This window comes from Enhydra lutris, unplaced genomic scaffold, assembly GCF_002288905.1.
Source record: "Enhydra lutris kenyoni isolate GAN:26980312 unplaced genomic scaffold, ASM228890v2 scaffoldscaffold58, whole genome shotgun sequence".
Classification (NCBI taxonomy): domain Eukaryota; kingdom Metazoa; phylum Chordata; class Mammalia; order Carnivora; family Mustelidae; genus Enhydra; species Enhydra lutris.
This window is the reverse complement of record NW_019154142.1, coordinates 4145980-4164537: the sequence shown is the minus strand read 5'-3', so window position 1 is coordinate 4164537 and position 18558 is coordinate 4145980. Positions and strand designations below refer to the sequence as shown.

At 42.2% G+C, this 18558-nt stretch overlaps 1 protein-coding gene across 5 annotated transcripts in view; it reads right to left on the bottom strand.

Moving 5' to 3' along the window:
* LOC111158275 (FYN proto-oncogene, Src family tyrosine kinase) overlaps positions 1-2716 on the bottom strand; it is a 209337-nt gene extending 206621 nt beyond the window's left edge. For all 5 annotated transcript variants that reach the window (XM_022520200.1, XM_022520199.1, XM_022520203.1 and 2 more), the window contains exon 1: positions 2432-2716. The gene's annotated coding sequence lies outside the window, so the exon portion shown is untranslated. The remainder of the gene's footprint in view (positions 1-2431) is intronic.
* Between the last annotated feature and the right edge of the window lie 15842 nt (positions 2717-18558).

The following is an 18558-nucleotide window of genomic DNA, read 5'->3' as shown; positions in this document are numbered from 1 at the left end:
AACAAGATTAAGTAAGACCAGGTTCCTTCTCTCAATGTGCTGACCAACTAATGATGGAAGCAGAGACATGCCAAACATAATGCCTGCTGCTGAAGTCTGAAAACAAAATTGGAGGCATGGTGATTTGTTTGGAGGGGAAGATGGAGAAAGCATCAAAGACTTTTGAGCTGAGCCCTAAAGCTTAAATAGAACCCAAGCAAATCAGATGGGATTGGAGAGTTCAGACCCAGCGCAAAGCATAAAGTACAGAAGGCAGAGTGTGCATTTGTTCACATTCAACCTTATCATTAAGTCTCTTTAGCTTGGTCAACACAGTGTGAGCTTATTGTGCACGGACTTTCCTTCCTGGGTCTGGCATCAAACAAACAACGCTTTGTTTTTACAGTACGCTCATTAACCTTATTGCTTTTTTTTTTTAATATAAAAAGTTCCATGATGAATGTCCTTAGAAAGTGCAGAAGTAAATGTTTAATGAATCATAACTCTTTTCTAATAAAATTCTTGAAGAACAAACTTGAGGCAGATCTATTACAACCGTCAAGGAGCCATGCTCTTAGGAATCAATGGGTTTAAAGTAAGTTTTCACATTATCAACTAAGCATGTAACAGTCTCTGGCTTACAAAATGGAACATTAAGCCTCTTGATTTACATTAACATTTCCTCTTTAAGAGGAACACCAAACAGATGGTTCAAAGTTCTGTCAAAAGATTCTCTATATCCTTTGCTCATAGTTAAGTACCCCCAACCCCGAGATAGTTAACAAACCACTTCCTCCAAAAGTCTGTGAGTCCCTTCATCTGCAAGCACAGTACCCATGGGACCAGGACTCAGGAGAAAGAGCACAAAGGCTGGAAAGTATTGCCATCGCTTGGGTGGTGAGAGGAAGGATGTGGGGTTACCTGAAGTGGGGAAGAGACATGGTCTCTAGAGGTCTTCCAAATACCAATTTATGCTGGTTTTGATGGCCCCAGAAACTTGTTTAAATATAAGGGTAAAACACCACCACTGGGCAGACAAAATTTCATTTCAAGACTTCAGCACTTCTTAGACTTCAGAGAAGAAGTCTGGCTGCCTCACTCTTATCAAACACGAATTTAATCATCTGATTCAGAAGCAAAATTCTTCTGCCCCCCAAGGCCAATTCATCCTTCCCCAGCTTTTTAGTACCTATCCCCAAAAAAGAGGAGGTTAAAACAAGGCAGAGGAGGGCTACCCTGATAGTAAAGCAACTCTTAAGACTGCTGGAATCATTTTCCCCCTTAAAACTAAGAAATACTGCAGCTGCCAGTCAACACTACTGGGTCCATGAATACAGCGAAATGACAGCACCTGCCACCCTGCAGCATCTGGGGCCTTTTATTTTTTTGGTAAATGTGGCAGGAAAGACTCTCAGAGAGAAAATCAACTGCTTTATCTGAGAGAAAGGGAAGCCCCAATGAAGAGAAATAAGAATCATCGTGCCCATCCTTGGGTACTTTGTGCGTCTCCTCTCTGTGCACTGAAAGGGCTCTTTGTGTCACACACACACACACCCGGCGAGTCTCTGTGATTTATTAAGGGGAGGAGGGGCAAGAAGGGTGATTTTATTATCCCTCTTCTCACGGAGTCCCAGCAAATCTCCGTCTGGGCCCAACCTCGGTGGCCTCTTTCTGGCCCAGTCCCCTCTGCCTGTGGCCGCAGAGATAAGAAAGGGGAGGCGACCAAACAAAAACCAGCCATCGATCTGGGGAAGTAGAAAGGAAATCCAGCGAGCAGGGAAGGGAAGAGAAAGGAGCTTGAGGGGGCAGAAGGGGTGGGGAGGCAGAGGAAGAAGAGCGAAGGCAACAGCACGAGGGACAGGGGAAGGTTGGGTGGGTGGCGGCACAGGAAGAGTGAAGGGGAGGATGGGGGAAGTGCTAGGGAGGTGCCAGAAATAGGCAGGAGGATGCGCTGAGGAAAGCGACGACCGCAGGAGGCCAAGAGGTGGAGGAGTGGGGCAGGGGTGGGGTGGGGTGGGATGGGGTGGGGAGGGAAGCAGCACGGGGCATCAATTATTAAGTGATTACATCATCCCTGACATTAAAACAACACACACAGACCGAGTCCCCGCGGGGGGCCCCCGAAAGGAGGGCGAGGGTGGAGTCTGGGCCAGCCTCGCCCCCAGCCAATTCCCATTCTCGCCCCGCGCCGGCTCGCAGGCGAGGAAACGGGCCCCCATCCCTGCGCCACCTCAGGGCCGCACCCCGCTGAGGTGTCCTCCGGCGCGGCCGCGGGAAGACTCCGAGCGGGGGCAACTCCCCGGCAGCCCCGCGGGGCGCCCCGGAGGCGGCGGCGGCCGGGAGACTGCAGCGCGGGGCCCCGCGGCGGGGGCGGCGCAGCGCGGGGGCGCGGATGGCCGGCGTCTCCGCAGCATCCCCGCGGCCCTCTCGCGACGCATCCTCAGCCGCTTACCTGCGCGGCGCTCAGGCTCCGGAGCCCATTCACATGGTCTTCTCCCCGCCCTCCACCGGCGCGACCGAGGCGACTCCGCTGGCTCCTCGGTGGGCCCGGGAGCCGGTGGGCCTTCCGAGAGCGCCGAGGGGGCGGCGCCGGGTATCCCCGGCCCGGCGGCCCGATCCTTCCCTGGCACGATCGGCGGCCGCCGGGCGGTGCGGCGCGGGCGGCGGCTTTGTGTGCGCCCGGAGAGCTCTCGGTGCGCTGGCTGTGCGCCGCGCGCCCGGACGGAAGAGGACGCGCGGCTCGGAGGGCAGCCTGCCACTGCTTTCGCGGCCGGCCGGCGGGCGGGTCTCGGCGGCCTTTGGTCACGACGACCCCTCCTCCTCTCCCGCGGCAGCCCCCTCCCCGCCGGCTCCGCTCCTGACAGATGGCGCAACTGCAACAACGCGCCGCCGCCGCCGCGGCTGCTCGCAGCTACTCACGCTGATGCTCCGGCCCCTCTAGCCCCAGCCCTGAGTGAGGACGGGGCGGGCCGCACGCTGAGAGAGGCAGTCCCTGCTGCCCTATCAACGCATTGGTCGGGAGCTGCGGGCGGCTACCATTGGTGTCTGGCTCGGGGGCGGGGCTGAAAGGGGTGGGGCCACCGAGTGGGTTGAGCGTTACTGTGGCAGCAGGCATCCTGGCGTGCGTGCCGTGTGGGTTGTGAGAGGGGATGCGAGGTTGGAGGAGTTGTGTACGTGCTTTTAAGGGTTGTGTGGACTTGCGAGGTAGTGGGTTTGGGAGGGGGAAGAAGGGGAGAGTGTGAGCTGCAGTTTCTGCTTTGCGGAAGGTTGCAGCTGCCACTGCAGAAAGGCATCTGTCATTCCCCCCCCGCCCCCCAAACCATGGGAACCTGGCTTGGGAAAGGGCTATCTTGCTTTTCTGGTGTCTTTTCATTTGAAGGTGGGAGGATAAATTGGGAAAGTGTTAGTGGTGAAAACGTTTTTGCTGATCAAACTGAAGAGTGCAGAGCAAGGTAGAACTCCATCACAGAAACTTGGAAAAACCAGGAGAACCGTGGAAACCCACAACTAATATTAATAATAATAAAGGGAAGGAGGAAATTAAGATTCATCTGTTAGTCTCCTATTTTCGTAGACACACACATATATTTATCTTCAAGCAAAAGTCTGCAGGAAGTATTACTGAAATAGAGGGAGTGGTGGAGAGGGCAGGTGACCACTTAGGAATGTGAAATCACAGAGTAGAAATTTGTTGGTATAAATTTTCCCCAAATCATGTTTAATTGTAGTTATTGGTTGTCTTTGGTTTCTCGTGACATTTAGCCTTCTCATACTTTATTCCTTCATGGAATCTGAGCTTCTGCTCAGATTTTCCTTGTTGAAATAATAGCTGGTTTCATATACAGTCAGGAGTGCATCAGTCTTTATTTCCTATCCAGCTTTTCTATGGCAGGATGTAACTTCATAAAAAGAAACACTTTGGCTTCCTGATTTTCTTTATAGTTAATTCCTGTTTACTGAAAATTCTCCTTTAAGGCATGCTCAGATTCATTCTCCTTAGTGATTTTGGCAAGAGCCTTACCCTCCCCCCTCAGCACATCTAATGTTCTGAGAAATAGAAGTGAATTAGCGTCTGCTTCTATGCTCAAAATCTATATTACCTTTCCGGCCCACTAATTTTTTTTTAACAGTAGTTTAAAACTATCAATTGCTTTTGCTGACTTCTTTTTGTACACAGTACTTTGAAGTAAGTTGCCTGGGGGACTTAGTTGGCTCAGTCAGAAGAGCTCATGACTCTTGATTTGGGGATTGTGAGTTCAAGCCCAACACTGGGTGTAGAGATTACTAAATAAATAAATAAATAAATAAAAACTTTTTTTTTTTAAAGAAAGTGGCAACATTTATTAAAGGATCCCCATTTTATGGATAAGGAAACTGAGGACAAGAGAACTTAATAACTAAACTCAGGGTGATCGTACAGGGTAGTTACTGTGGAGTGTTGCTTCCTCCTTAAACAAAGTGATAAATGAAACCATGTTTAAATTACATGTCTGGTAATTCATTCCACAGCCCCAAGAAATGGAACCACAACAAGAACTAGAGGATTTCCATACAAGAGAAAACCAACTTCATCTAGCCAAGAATTGTTGATCTCAAGAGAAGGGACTCCTCTTCCTTAGTACTAGCCTGACATGGCTGTCCTCAATTTGAATTGGGATGGAGAGGCAATGGTCTAGAGCAATGGTTCTCAAACCTTAGCATTTTTCAGAATTACCAGAAGGGACTTGTTAAAATGCAGATTGATGTTCCCCAATCCCACAGGGTCTGATTCAGTAGGTTTGAAATGGGGCCCAAGAATCTGTACCTCTAACAGTTCCCTGGTGTTGTCAGTGCTGCTGGTCTGGGTACCACGTCTTGAGAACCGCTGGTCTAGAACCAGGCTGTCCAATGTGGCAACCACTAGCCACAGGTAGCTGTTAAGTACCTGAAATGTATTTGTGTATTTGAAATGTGGCTGGTGCAAATTAAGGTATGCTGTAAATAGAAAAGACATATTGGATTTCAAATATTTAGCATGAAAAAAAGAAATGTAAAGCATCGAATTAATTTTTATATGGATTATATGTTAAGAAGATAGTAGTCTGAATGTACTGTGCTCCCTAAAGTAGATCATTAAATTTTACTTCACATATTTGTTTTTATTTTTAAATGTAGCTACTAGAGAATATTTTTTAAAGATTTATGTATTTATTTGAGAGAGAGAGAAAGAGAGAGCACATGCAGAGAGAAGGAGAGAAAGTCTCAAGCAGACTCCCTGCAGAGTGCAGAGTATGGGGTTGGGCACAGGCCCCAGGCCAGAGGCTCAAGGCATGGGGGCCCAAGGTGGGGCTCGATCCCAGAACCCTGAGCTCGTGACCGGAGTTGAAACCAAGAATCGGACACTTAACTGACTGAGCCACCTAGGTACCCCACTACTAGAGAATTTTGAATAGTATATGTGGCTCACATGACATTTCTATCAGATAGCAGAGTTTCTGATTCCCGCTCCATAGCACACACTGTCAGCACCTTGATGAGGCAAACCACTTAGTCTTTGTGGATCTTTGTGTTCTCATACATAAAATAGGGGAGTAGTAAAACTGATCTCATACTACTTTGTGAAGACTAAATGGGCATGGAAGCAGTTTATGCATTCCTTCTTCCTTTTTAAAGATAAACGGTCCTGTACTCTCAGGAAAACCACTCTTAAGATAGGGACGTCCTTGGTATCCCACCTTGGATTCAACTTACCTTATGTGAAACCTGGAGTAGGTGGGATAAGACGACTCCTAGTTTAAGGTTTCTTCAAGAAGAGTCACTTTTTAGTATCTGACTCTAATAGCTTCTTGATCTAATTAGTGAACAAAAAGAACAGACAATGCAATTAAAATGACAGATTAACCTGCTTCATCCTGTTTTTGTAATTCTTTCCTTGCCTACCTTTTTATCTGTTGCCCTTCTTAAAAGTCATTTTAAATGGATTTGGCCTCCTCAGGAGGATTTGCTAATGGCCTGAACAAGTATATAGAGTTCTATGAGGGATTTGGATACTATTCCCCATTTTGATCTACTGTGCAGGTGTCTGCAGACACCATGATTAAAGGTCCATGGCACTGTCCCTGGCCTACCTGTGAGAAGTTGTATTGTCCTCTGCACCCCTGATTTCTTTAAATTTTCTTATGGATAGTTTGTATTATATAAATTAGAATGTAGGCATTGTTCTAGAATTTTGCTTTGATATGGCTAGTATTAGTTACTTTTAATTTTTCCCATTTTTATGTTTCTATTTCTTTACCTTAAAGTTTCCTATTTCTATCTGGGCTTTATTTTGTCTCACCTGAATTTCTTATCTTCTTGCTTTTAAAAGTAACATTTTCCTTATTTTTTATTTTGTTAGTTAAAATATTTTTTCCCCTAATGGTTACATTTAGGTTTAATCTTCTCTTAAATGTTATCTCAATAGCAACACATATGGCAAAGGTAAGAGTCCAGAATATAGAGTTCTTACAAATCAACAAGAAAATAAAGATGAACACTCTGGTTGAAAAACACCGAGCAAAAGAAATGCATCTCCAAATGGCTAGTACACATGAAAAGGGATTCAACTTCCCTTGCAACCAAAGCAATGCAAAGATAGTTTTTTTCTCCCTGCACAGTTGGCCAAAGACATAAAAGGATGTAGGGAAATAGATATGCACACCCTAATGTTAATTGGCATAGCACTTCTAGAAGACAGTTTACTACCATTTCTGAAAAGTATTTTGAAAAGTATATGCCTTTGACACAGCAATTCTGCTTCTGGGAAAGAACGTAACAAGTTTGCAAAAATATACGTGTGATGTGAGTAATTGGAACATTGTTTATAATAGTGAACAACTGAGAAAAGTCCATTGGTAAGATACTGGGAGTATAAACTATGCTATGATAGAACACTCCAAAGTCAAGAAAATAATGGTGATGGCATTTATTTTTTTTTATGTGGAGAGATTTTTAGAATAAATTAATATGTGTGTATATGTGTCTCTATATATGTATTTTTATGTAAACATATTCCATTGTTCTAAAATTATAAGTGTAAATTTTCATAAGAAAGCATGCAAGTACATACATAGAAATTTTAAGAGTGATTTTCCCCAAATTATCAAGTTATAGGTCATCATTATTTTTTATCTTTATCTTAATTTTATGAACTTTTTGTATTGGGCACCTATTATTTCACAGAGGAAACAATAAAAGTTAAACTTTTTCCTGTCTTTGATACTTTAATTTCCCCTTTTATCCTTCTTTTATTTGCCCTGCTGATTTCTGCCCCTTTGAAGGAGTCTTGCCACAAGGGTGTATCCAGGAGAACCTCCCTGCCAGGGCCAAGAGGGTTAGAGACCTTCTGGTCCCACCTGCCCACACCCACCCTTCTAGCTTCTGGTGGACCTCCTTGGCACTTGTCAGAATGATTCTCAAAAAAACTTTACTGACTGTGAGAGCAGGAGGATGCTGGGAAACTAGCCCCAGAGCTAACCTCTCTGTACCTGGTACACCTGGTTTACCGTGAAATTCTTGCTTCTGACATCTCATATCATCAAGTTCTTATAGAAAGAGCTACATACTTTAAAATCCATGATGTTCAGAATACAGCCAATAGTAGGAGATGGTCCTGGGAAAGTCTCATGTGCAACGGGAAGGACCCTCCCTACTACACCCCAGCCTGAGTTTAGGAAAGGGGATAGGAGTAGGTGGTATCAGACCCGCCTTTGGAAGAAGCCCAGCCAAGCTGCTGACACTGGGATTCTGGTGGTACTTTATTCCAGCTCTTTCATGTTCAATTTTACCCAGTCTGAATAGTTGCTCCCCATGGCAGGTCACAGCAGAGCCTTCTTTGTGTGTGGCTCCTCAGCTCCCTTCCCTTTTAAAAAGATGGAAACTGGGCTAAATAGATAGGAGTTATCATGAATGAGGTTCTAGTGTCCAAGTCCACTGACTTCTGCTGCCTGCTCTTAAGGTCTCAGGGTTATTACTGGGCAAGTTGGGCCTGTTAGGGAGAAAGGATTTGGCTTACAGAGGAAGAGAGGCCATATCCCATCCAATCCACAGGGAGAGTGGGAAAGGTGGTGATGATTGAGGATGGCCTTCTTTGATTCTTTGCCTGATGGCCCAAAGGAGGCCTGGATTACTCTCTGGGGATGGGACTAAGTCAACCTTGAAGGTCCCAGTGGAAACACTTTTGATTTCACATATCTGTTTTCCAACAGGTCTTCTACAAGAGCCCTTGTAGGAGTCTAACTAGAGAGGCTCTCTTGTCAAAGGATGGCCTGTCCCTTTCTTTCACATCCTAAATAGCTGTCCCTCCCACTCTGACCAGACTTGATAACTCACTTGTATCTATTTTCTGGCTACACTCCATGCAGTGATGGTGCCTGAAGTTCCTCCTGTGTGGCTGAGACTCTGGGGCAGATAACTGGATCTGAAGCCTCAGATTTCCCTGTTTGTAGGCATAGGTTGGTTAGGCCTGATCACTGGGTGAGCTGAACCTGATTTACCGTCCCTGGGGAGACATTCAAGACCTACATAGTGAGGCTCAACAGGAACTCTGTGTGTGTGTGTGTGTGTGTTTGTGTGTGTGCGCATGTGTACGTGCATGTGTACGTGTGTGTGTGTGTGTGTTTGCTCGGGTAGAGCTCCTAGAGTGTGCCCTTGATGACTCAGATATTTTTCTGGTCATAGCCTGATACAGTCCTAAAGGAAAGAAGATAATGTCTCAACTTTCTAATTACTTTAGTGATCTACATCTGTATGAAATGTGGATTTTATAACATTTATCTCGCCACTTTGAAGAGTTCAAATAGTCTATGTGTCAGGTTGTCAAAGGAAAAGAATGAACAGACAGAAGTAAATTACTTTATCAGTCAAAGTTCTTGGTTACAAGCATTAGAAACTCTGTCTATTTTAAGGAGAAAAGGAGAGTATTAGAAGTATCTCACATTGGGTATCTCATAGAATCAGTGTGAGGACTTGAAAAGGAGGCTCAACAGATAAGCAGGAATCGGGAATTACCACCCAAGGGCATATCTGAGGGCTGGTCAGGAGGTCTGTTGGGGCCGTTCCACAGCCAAGGACTTCTGCCACTCCTGGAGATGGATTCCACTTTGTCTCTTCATTCTCGTCTCACTTGCTGAAGACTCAGATTCTCGGGTGACAGCATCCTGCAGGCGGGTCCTACTGCAGGTGTCGGGGGCGTTGGAGAGAAGAAGGCAGAGGAGGGGAACAGGTGTCTGGCTTTATTCAGCTGCTGTGGAAAATGGTAAGACCTTGCCCCTAGCCAACTCAGATGATAGGACTCTCTCCAAAATAGGAAGGGAAGTGGGATATTGGGCCATAATTTCAAAAACGACTATGCCCCTCCCCCTATAATTGTTCACCCATATCTCTATGAACCTCAAATTTCCATAATTGAGCCACTGCTCATTTAACAAAAATTTCTTCCTTTCCAGTTATGGTTCTGTTTTCTGGCAAGAGGGGGACAGGCTAGGTCCCACACTGACATTTCTCCAGCAAGGTATACAGTACCTTCTTGAACATAATGTCTCACATGAATGATCTTTAACTTTCGTTTATTCCACATTCACGTGGGAGGTAGCTGTCTCTGGGAGTGAAGGGTTTATGACAGGTCTTATAGGGATGTGAAGCTTCTGAGGAATGGGACTATGGGTAGAATTTTTACCCTGGCTCTTACCCTGAGAGGCAGCATAGGAAGCTCATAAGAGGGTCTGTCAGCTCTAGTCTCTTCCTGTTTATTATTGTCCTTCACGTAGGAGACATTCTTCTTGTGGTTTCCCAGCACACAGTGATTCCCATTTTGGGGGAATAGCTCCCAAAAACCCAGAGGGGGCTTCGAGAGACCATATCTTTGGGAAGTGACCTTATCACACTGAAGCCTAGCCATTGCCATGGAGGTAGGCACTTATCCCATAAAGAGCCAAGTATTACTTACCAAGAATTTAAAAATTAGATCAGAGATATACAGACTTGAATGTATTAACAGGAAAAGCCAGCTGCCATCACAAACCATCCCCAGATCGCTATGGCTGTACCTAGCAAAAATTTGGCTGGGTTTTTGTTGGGCAACTTTTCACAAAGTGACTCAGGGACCTAGGCACCCTTCACAGAGGATTTCACTGGATTCTTTTCATACCATCAGGAAACAAGGGAAAAGAGAGAATTGCATGGCAGTTTTCAGGAGTCAACAGAAAAGGGACACATAGTGCTTCTGCTAACATTCTAATGGCTAGAAATAATCACAAGCCTACCCCAATCAGCAAAGGAGCTGGGAAGTGTCGTCTAGCTGTGTAAGCAGGAAAAAGAGGAAATGGCTTCGGTGAGTGTCTAGCCAGCGTGCTGCACGGGGAGATGGTAAAACTGAGCCGTGCTCTGGGGAGATGATCTACCAAGTCCTGCTGCTGAGGTCCCTTCAGCATTTTGGCTTCTCTTCCTCTAATGTGATTAATCAACACCTTCTTGGACCCACTAAAATACTGCAATATCTGCCCAGTACACATCTTCCTATGTCCAGGGTAGCCAGATATGTTTACGTGTATACAAGATGGTGTGTACATAAGGACAACAACTTCAGCATTTTTTAATCACAAAAGATTGGACATCTCAAATATCCATAGGTGATTACTCGAAGAAATTAAGGTACTTGCAATTCTTTGTGCCTTAAAACAGACTAAATTATTTTTTTAGACCTGGTAGAAAGCGTTTATTTCCCCTTTGCCTTCTACTTTCTCAAGGCTGACCCAGAACCTGCCTTCACTAATCTGGGGGAAGTTAAGGGTTGGGAAAAGAATAAGGTAAACTGTGGAATTGTCAAAATATACCCATGAGGAATAAAACTTGAAAAGTTTTGAGGAATACAAAATTGCATCTAGGATTCTTCAAGGAAGAACTTTGCCCCGCACATGCTAAGAAGAGATACTGATGCTAACTGAAAATTGGTGTCATCTCACATAAGCCCAGTATCTTATGTCTTATGTCTTGCCCTCCTGCTGTACAGCTTGATGAAGGGTGTTAGGTTTAAAACAAACAAAGCAAAATGCGGACCAGTTTCATAAAGCAGTCCCCAAGACGAAATTTAGATGGCAATAGCTGAATATCAGTTCCAAATTTTAAAATCATCTTACATTTTTGTAGTTTGTGTTTATGTGAAAACACTTGGGTCTGTCGGAACCAAAAATAAGAGCAGAAATAGTTACGTGGGGTGTGTATTTGGCAAGTGTGGGTATGGAATCTCAGATCCCTGTTACATTTTAAAGGCTTTATTTTTCTAGCTTATAAATCAAGGTCAACTGCCCTAAACTTTGGAAGTCTCAGACCATTCTGAAGAAGCAACTTCTTCATATGGGCCATGGAATCCAAGTCCAATGAAAATAGAGCTGCCAGAGAAGATCTCAAATAGAATAGCTTATAGAAATCTCAAATAGATGAGCTTATAGAAATCATACTCATTTTAAATTAGAGAATCAAGGTTATTAGCAATGGTCTATTGAAAAATCGGGAAATATTTCTTGCCAGTGTAAAACTGAAAGTTAGTCCATCCTGCATTCAATGTGTCATTTATCTGAATTCAATTTAATTTGCAATTTATTTTATTTAATTGCCTTTGGATAAACCGTACACATTCCCTCAACACTTTCTCACACATTATCTCAACAGAAGGAGAAACACTCTATTTCTATTCAAATCTGAAATTAGACAAGGACAGTCCTTTCACCACTAATACTTAACATTGTTCTGAAAATTCTAGCATGTGCAATAAAACAAGATGAAGAAACCACATGTATAAATAATGAAAAGGAGACAAAATTTTTATTATTTCCTGTTGATGTGATTGTCTACCTGGAAAGACTAAGAGAATCAATTGAAATGCTATTAAAACTAATAAATGAATTCAGTAAGGAAGCCAATTGCTAAAGATCATGAGGTTCCAAAAACAGTGAACAACGTAAAAGTGTGTAGGCAAAATCACAAAATTCTCCAAATTGTCCCCGAGATATTGTATACATGGAGATTATATATATAAGTCTATGCACTATATCTGTGTAGATGTATAATCCATACAGTATTTGCAGAGTACGTATGTAAAACAATTTAACAGTACTCATTTTTTCATGGCAAAACTGATGTTAGGGATATTATTATAGACATATATGCTGTATCTCTACCATAGACAAAGAAATCAATAACTTTCTTATATTGCTAGTTAGGAATTATCTTTTCTTTCTTTCTTTTTTTTTTTTTTAGAAATTCCATTTACAATAGCAACTAAAAATAATTAGGGGTTTATGCCTTGGTTGGGGTTTCCCTAGAAGCTAACCTTGAGACAAAGACAGAGACAAAGGTAGAGTTGTTTACTGAAGAGTGATCCCGGGAACTCAGTCTGGGAATGAGCAAGAGAGACAGAGAGGGGAAAAGAGTAGAAGTGTATCATCCAGTTAGTGGGAAAGTTAGAGGCTCATCCCACTGGGTCCCTCTGGGGGACGGCATGAACATATATCCAGGGACTTGAACTCCAGATTTCCAGCTGGCCCTGCCAGCAGGCTTAGGGTGCTCTTATGGGCAGAAAAGACCCCTTGTACAAAAGGTCCCTCATCCCGGGGAGGTCCAGCCCTTGCTTGGCACATAGACAGGAATGTCTAAGTCATTTGGTAGGCAGGGCACTGGCGGGGCCTATCACATGTTAACCTAAAAAAGAATGGGACCTACACATAAAACCACACATTTTTACTGAGATTCACAAATTTACAAGCTTAAATGGAGAGATGGACATTGTCCCTGGGAGGAAAGACTTAATAATGTTAAGATTTTAGTTTTCTCCAAATTAAACTATAAATCAAATATAATTCTGACTAAAATTCTACTGTGTCTTTTTTTTTTTTTAAGGTTTTTTTTTTTTTTCAGGTAGGGAAAAAATGAGTAAGAATAGTTTAAAATGTTTGAAAACTTTCATGGAGTCGATACTACCCTTGAAAATCCTTTAAATAATGAGAGCATATTGACTTTACCAGATAATAAAAGAATGGCCCTGGTATAGGGATAGACAGACAAACAAAGGGAATATTTTAAAGATTACAGGAACATACTCAAATACTTATTAGCATATAATATATATGCCATGTGACATTTCAAATCATCCAAAAATGAAAGGAATACTGAATAAATACTATTGGTGTAAGTTAAACCTTACATCATGTCATATAGCAAAACAAATTCCACATGGATGTAAGATTAAAATGTAGATAAGTCAAAATAGTAAAGATAAAACAAATGAGGTTGAATAGAATGGGCAAGTCTAGCCTAAGCTTGATACCTGAGAGAGAATCTTAGAGGACAGAAATGATAGCATTGAGTACATTTCCAAAAGTGGAAAACATCTATTGACCTAAAACACCACAAACAGGAGAGAGCAAAAGATAAAAGAAAAAGAAAGCATTTCTATACATAATATAGAAAAAGTGCTTGAAGTTCTTGAAAATCAATAAGAAAATATTAAAACACTGATAAGAATTAAACTGAGCAAAGTAGCCATCCATCCACTGTTCAACAAGTATTTCTTGAGAGCCTGTTCTGTGCTGTGAAGAGAACAGGGAGTATGGACTAGAAGTACTGAGATATTGGCCCAGGAGAGGCCTCTAGAGTCTCTGCATACAAACCAAGAACTTTAGGATCAGGAAGAGACTTCTAAGTGAAAAGGAGAGGAAGTGGAAAGAGCATTTCAGTAGGCAGGGACAGCACGTCCAAAGGCCCTACAGGAATGGGAAGGAGGCCAGTGTGGTGAGGAAGAGGGTAGAGAGAGTGGTAAGGAGTAAAATGGAAGAGGGAGACAAGCACCAAGTCATGCAGAGTCTTACTGATTGTAGTAACTAGTTTGGAATTTATTTGAAAATGTATGGGTAGCCAATGAAGGGCTTTAAGCAGGAATAACAGGATCAAAGGTTAAGATCTATTTTGGAAAGAGAAGTACTAGAATGAGAAGACTAGAAAGGGAAAGCAATCAGGAATGACCCTGGTTTCTAACTCGAGTAGCTCTGAAATGGTAGTGAAGTTTTTAAGTCATGGGAAACTGAGGAAAGAGAAGGGGGAGTTCCTGTTTCTTTCTTTCTTTTTTTTTTTTTTTTTTAAAGATTTTATTTATTTGACAGACAGAGATCACAAGTAGGCAGAGAGGCAGGCAAGCAGGCTCCCTGCCGAGCAGAGAGCCCGATGCGGGGCTCAATCCCAGGACCCTGAGATCATGACCTGAGCTGAAGGCAGAGGCTTTAACCCACTGAGCCACCCAGGTGCCCCAGAGTTCCTGTTTCTTCTAGAACATGTTGAATTTGAGATTATTGTGACAACATGCAAGTAGAGATGTTACTGTCAGTTGAATGTCAGAGTCTGGAGCTCAGGAGGGAAGTTTTGGTTGGAGATGTAATTAGCATAGATGGTAATTGAATGGAAAGTGAGTGAGATCACATAGGCAGGGCCCAGGATTAGGCCATGAGGGGTTAGACAGAGGAGAGTGAGGAGGAATGGTATCTCATTGGGCAAGGTATCTCATTGGCCCATGAGGTATCTCAATGGGCAACAGAGGAGAGTCTTTTAAGGAGAACATCGTTAGTGGTGTCAAGGACTGCCAAAAGGTCTAGAGAAGAGATCAAACAAACAATCCCAGAATTAGGTAAAGATGAGATAACTAGTGATGGGTGGAGAGTGGGCTGGGAGGTCGGTGAACAGCCGCACTGAAACAGGCAAATCTCAAAGACAAAACAAAAGTGTCCATGAACAATGAAAAAACATTTCACGTCAGTAGGAACCCATGAAAAATGAAAACAGAAAAGGCAAATCACTTGTAAACGATCAAATTGGCAAAATACTGAATATTCCCTAAGGGGCGGGGTGGCATACGCTACTGAAGGAATTGTAAATTCATGTAACATTTCTGGAAACTTAGCTGTGTATTCACCATTTTGACTCAGCAATTTTATTCCTAAGAATACATCTGAAGGAACTAATCAGGGATGTGTGCAAAAATTTGGCTGTAAGTAGTTTTGTCACGGTGTAAGGCGTAGAAAATAGTGACATATTGGAAACAACTGAAATGCTCAACAATAAGAGACTGGTTAAATTATGATATATTGTTACAATTCAATTCTTTTCAGTCACTAAAAATATGTTCTAGAAGTCTATGAAATAACACAAAAGAGATAATAGCGTATGTTACAAAACATGCAACGGTTCTCATTGATTTAGTGCTAGTATGTACCAGCGGTATTATTTGTGCTTTACATAAAGTAATTCATTTAATGGTCACTAAAAAAACCCTATGAAGTAGGTATTATTATTATTCCCACTTTATAGGTAAGAAAACCAAAGCCAAGTTTGATTAAAGAAACTTGCCCCGGGCTGCGTAGCTGGTGCACAATGGAAACGATACTCTGTGGCTGTCTTACTAATATTCAATTTTTACTCACAGCAATGGTATAGATATAGATATAGATATAGATATAGATATAGATATAGATATAGATATCATATAGATATATAAATATATATCATATAGATATATATCATATGTATCCTATATATGTTCATATATGATATATATTTATATATCATATATATGTTCATATATATATAATATATATTCATTCAGCTAATGAATCCATAATGAATTCAAAATGTTACACCTTGTGGTGGAACTGTGGGTGATTTTTACAGTTTCTTGTTTTGTTTCATTTTGTTTTCTTATCTGTATTTTTTAAGATTTGCTACAAAAAATATTGTTTTAGTAATAAAACAAAATAAAATATTGTCTTAGTAATAAAATAACTTGAAAGAATAAATGAGTGTTTTTTCATATGCAGAGATCAAAGTTTTCATATCAGGATTTATGATATGCCTTAACAGACAAAGGGACCTGTGGCCTAATTTCTGGCAGAAAAATGTAGGTCATTGACCATAATTTCAAAAGCAAAGTCATCTCTTTGGTCAGGGTCCCCTGGCTTCTCACTGACGTAGCGGCCGCCCCTGTGGTGGGCAGTCCATTCACTCACTTATGTGGAATGGATTACGTGATTTATTTCGGCTGGGTGCCAGGAAGACCGTTAATGACATTCTGTGTTTGGGAGCTTTCCTGAGAGTTCTCTGTATGATGCACGTAGGCCTGATCATTCTTGCATTCAAAGTTCTTCTAAGCCAAGATTGTTAGAGACACACTTTATGGCATAGAACTTCAGTGCCTCGATGACCCGTTTGTGTATGTCTCGGAATAAATTCAAAATTATTTCCTGGGGAGAATCTTGACCCCTGTGAGTAGTGTCAGCCCATCTCTGCATGAAGATGGTCGTGGTGGCAGGAGGCGGTAGCTATCATATGTTTTTGTTTATACCACAGGTCAAATCCTGTCTCTTGAGATGTAAAACAACAAACATCACTGAAGCGTCTGGAAGGCATTAGGCCTCACTCACAGCATTGATGTGAGGACAGATTTTCCTTGAGGTGGTGAATGCCTTCAGATGTAGGAAAGAGACCTCACCTGTGTCTTGGTTCTGCCACTTAGTAGCTGTGTGGCCTTGAGTATGTTACTCAGCCTCTCTCAATTACAGTCTTCTCATTTATCAAAAAGGTTTAAAAGCCTTCACCTTAAAGGATTGTTGAAAGGTTAAATGACATAATGTAGTCTAAACTCTCAGCATGGGGCCAGGAAGACTTCAAAATAGGTTAGGTAGAAGCTCAAAATATCTGTTTTTAATTATTTCAAAGATGCAGACTGTTTTGTTTATCTTGAAAAGATGACAGTGATTGTTTTGGTTCTTATTCCTCATTTTACAAATAAGGAAACAGGATTTGAGAAGTCACTTACTGTATTTTAGTTTTTTGGGTTTTTGTTGTTGTTGTTGTTGTTTGGCTCAATGTTATGCTACGGTTTGGTTTTAGAACCAAGACTATAATTTCCTTAGTAACTAGGAATGCTTTCAGCTGCAAATAACAGAAAAATTCAGGAACAGTGGCTAAAACAAATGGACTTGTTGTTCTCATATCAAGAAGTCTAGAGATACCCAGCACTGGCATTGGTTCATCTTCTCAGTGGGGTCATTGACACTCCAGGCTCTTTCTATCCTTTTTTTTTTTTTTTAACCATCCTTGGCATGTTGGCTTTTCATCCCTTCCTGGTTGCAATATGGCTGTCACGGTCAAAAGCATCACAACATTCAAAGACCGGAAACGGCAGAGGGTGGGTGGATTGGGTTGGCCTGAAAACAGCCAGACAGAAAGACCTTCTCCTTACACACCTCCTGTTTTTACCCAGAGCAGGAACATGCAGCAGACTTCCCCTTATATATCATTGTAAAGAATGGGATCACATGTTCATCTCTCCCCAGAACAGAGGTCAGAACTGTTTCTTATCAAAGCCTCTCTTCCTAATATCAGAACATGGTGGGGGATCTGTTGGGTAAGCAACTATAGAGTCTGGCCAAGTCTCTATCTCATGACAGCTGAGTCCCTACTCCTTCCCTCTTCCATGATGCCTCTCTGCTCTGATCCTAGTCTGTCTATGTTCTGTTGTTCTGCCTATTTTCCACAGCATTTCTGACAGGGACCCTGCAGATAGGATTGCTGAGTCTCTATTTCAGACAAATCTATTCACTAATTAGTTTAAAAAAAAAAACAAAAACTCTTTTGTTTGCTTTATCACCCCCAGAGTTCTAAACACCAAAAATCTAGTAAACCCTGAATGACTAATGAAGATTTTTGGTTTGCAGCCAAGCTATTAAGCTTTTAATATAACTTAAAGTTTATTAAAACTTATATATTGGTTACATACATTCATAAAATGCATCTCTCTTTGCAACCTTTAAAGAAAAAGCCAATAAATCCAGATTTTATATTGAAAGCCCTTATCTGCCATCACAACCCACACTGGAATAAAGAAAACATACTTCTGAATGCAACTTATTTCTCTTGAGACATCTTTAGGTAGATTTTTATTATGGTTCAATTTCTAGTGCTTTCTTTGCTATGAATGTATTCCTCACAAGTTCCTAAGACAGAGAACAATTACTAAAGATACAGCTGTGGTCCAGTCAAGTTACACGTTTCAATATTCCCTGGGAAAGCACAGTCAGAACTTGACAGGGGTGCCTGGCTGGCTCTGTCGGGAGAGCATGTAACTCTTGACTTCAGGGTTATACTTCTAGCCCCATGTTGGTGGTAGAGTTTACTTAAAACAAAACAAAAGAAAAAAAAATGACAGGCCAGGTGATATATTGATAGGAAATCACGGATTTAAAAAAAACAACGGAGGGGTGCCTGGGTGACTCGGTCGGTTGGTTGAGCATCCAACTCATTTCTGCTCAAGTCATGATCTTGGGGTTGTGAGATGGAGCCCCGAGTCAGGCTCCGTGCTGGGCGTGGAGCCTGCTTGAGAGGCTCTGTCTCCCTCTCCCTCTGCCCCCATACCTTTTCTCTCTCTCTTTCTCTAAAAACAAACAAACAAAATAACTGGAAAACTTTTACTTTGCACAGACTTTGGCTACTTGAAATGCTCAGAGCACATACAGTTATTTT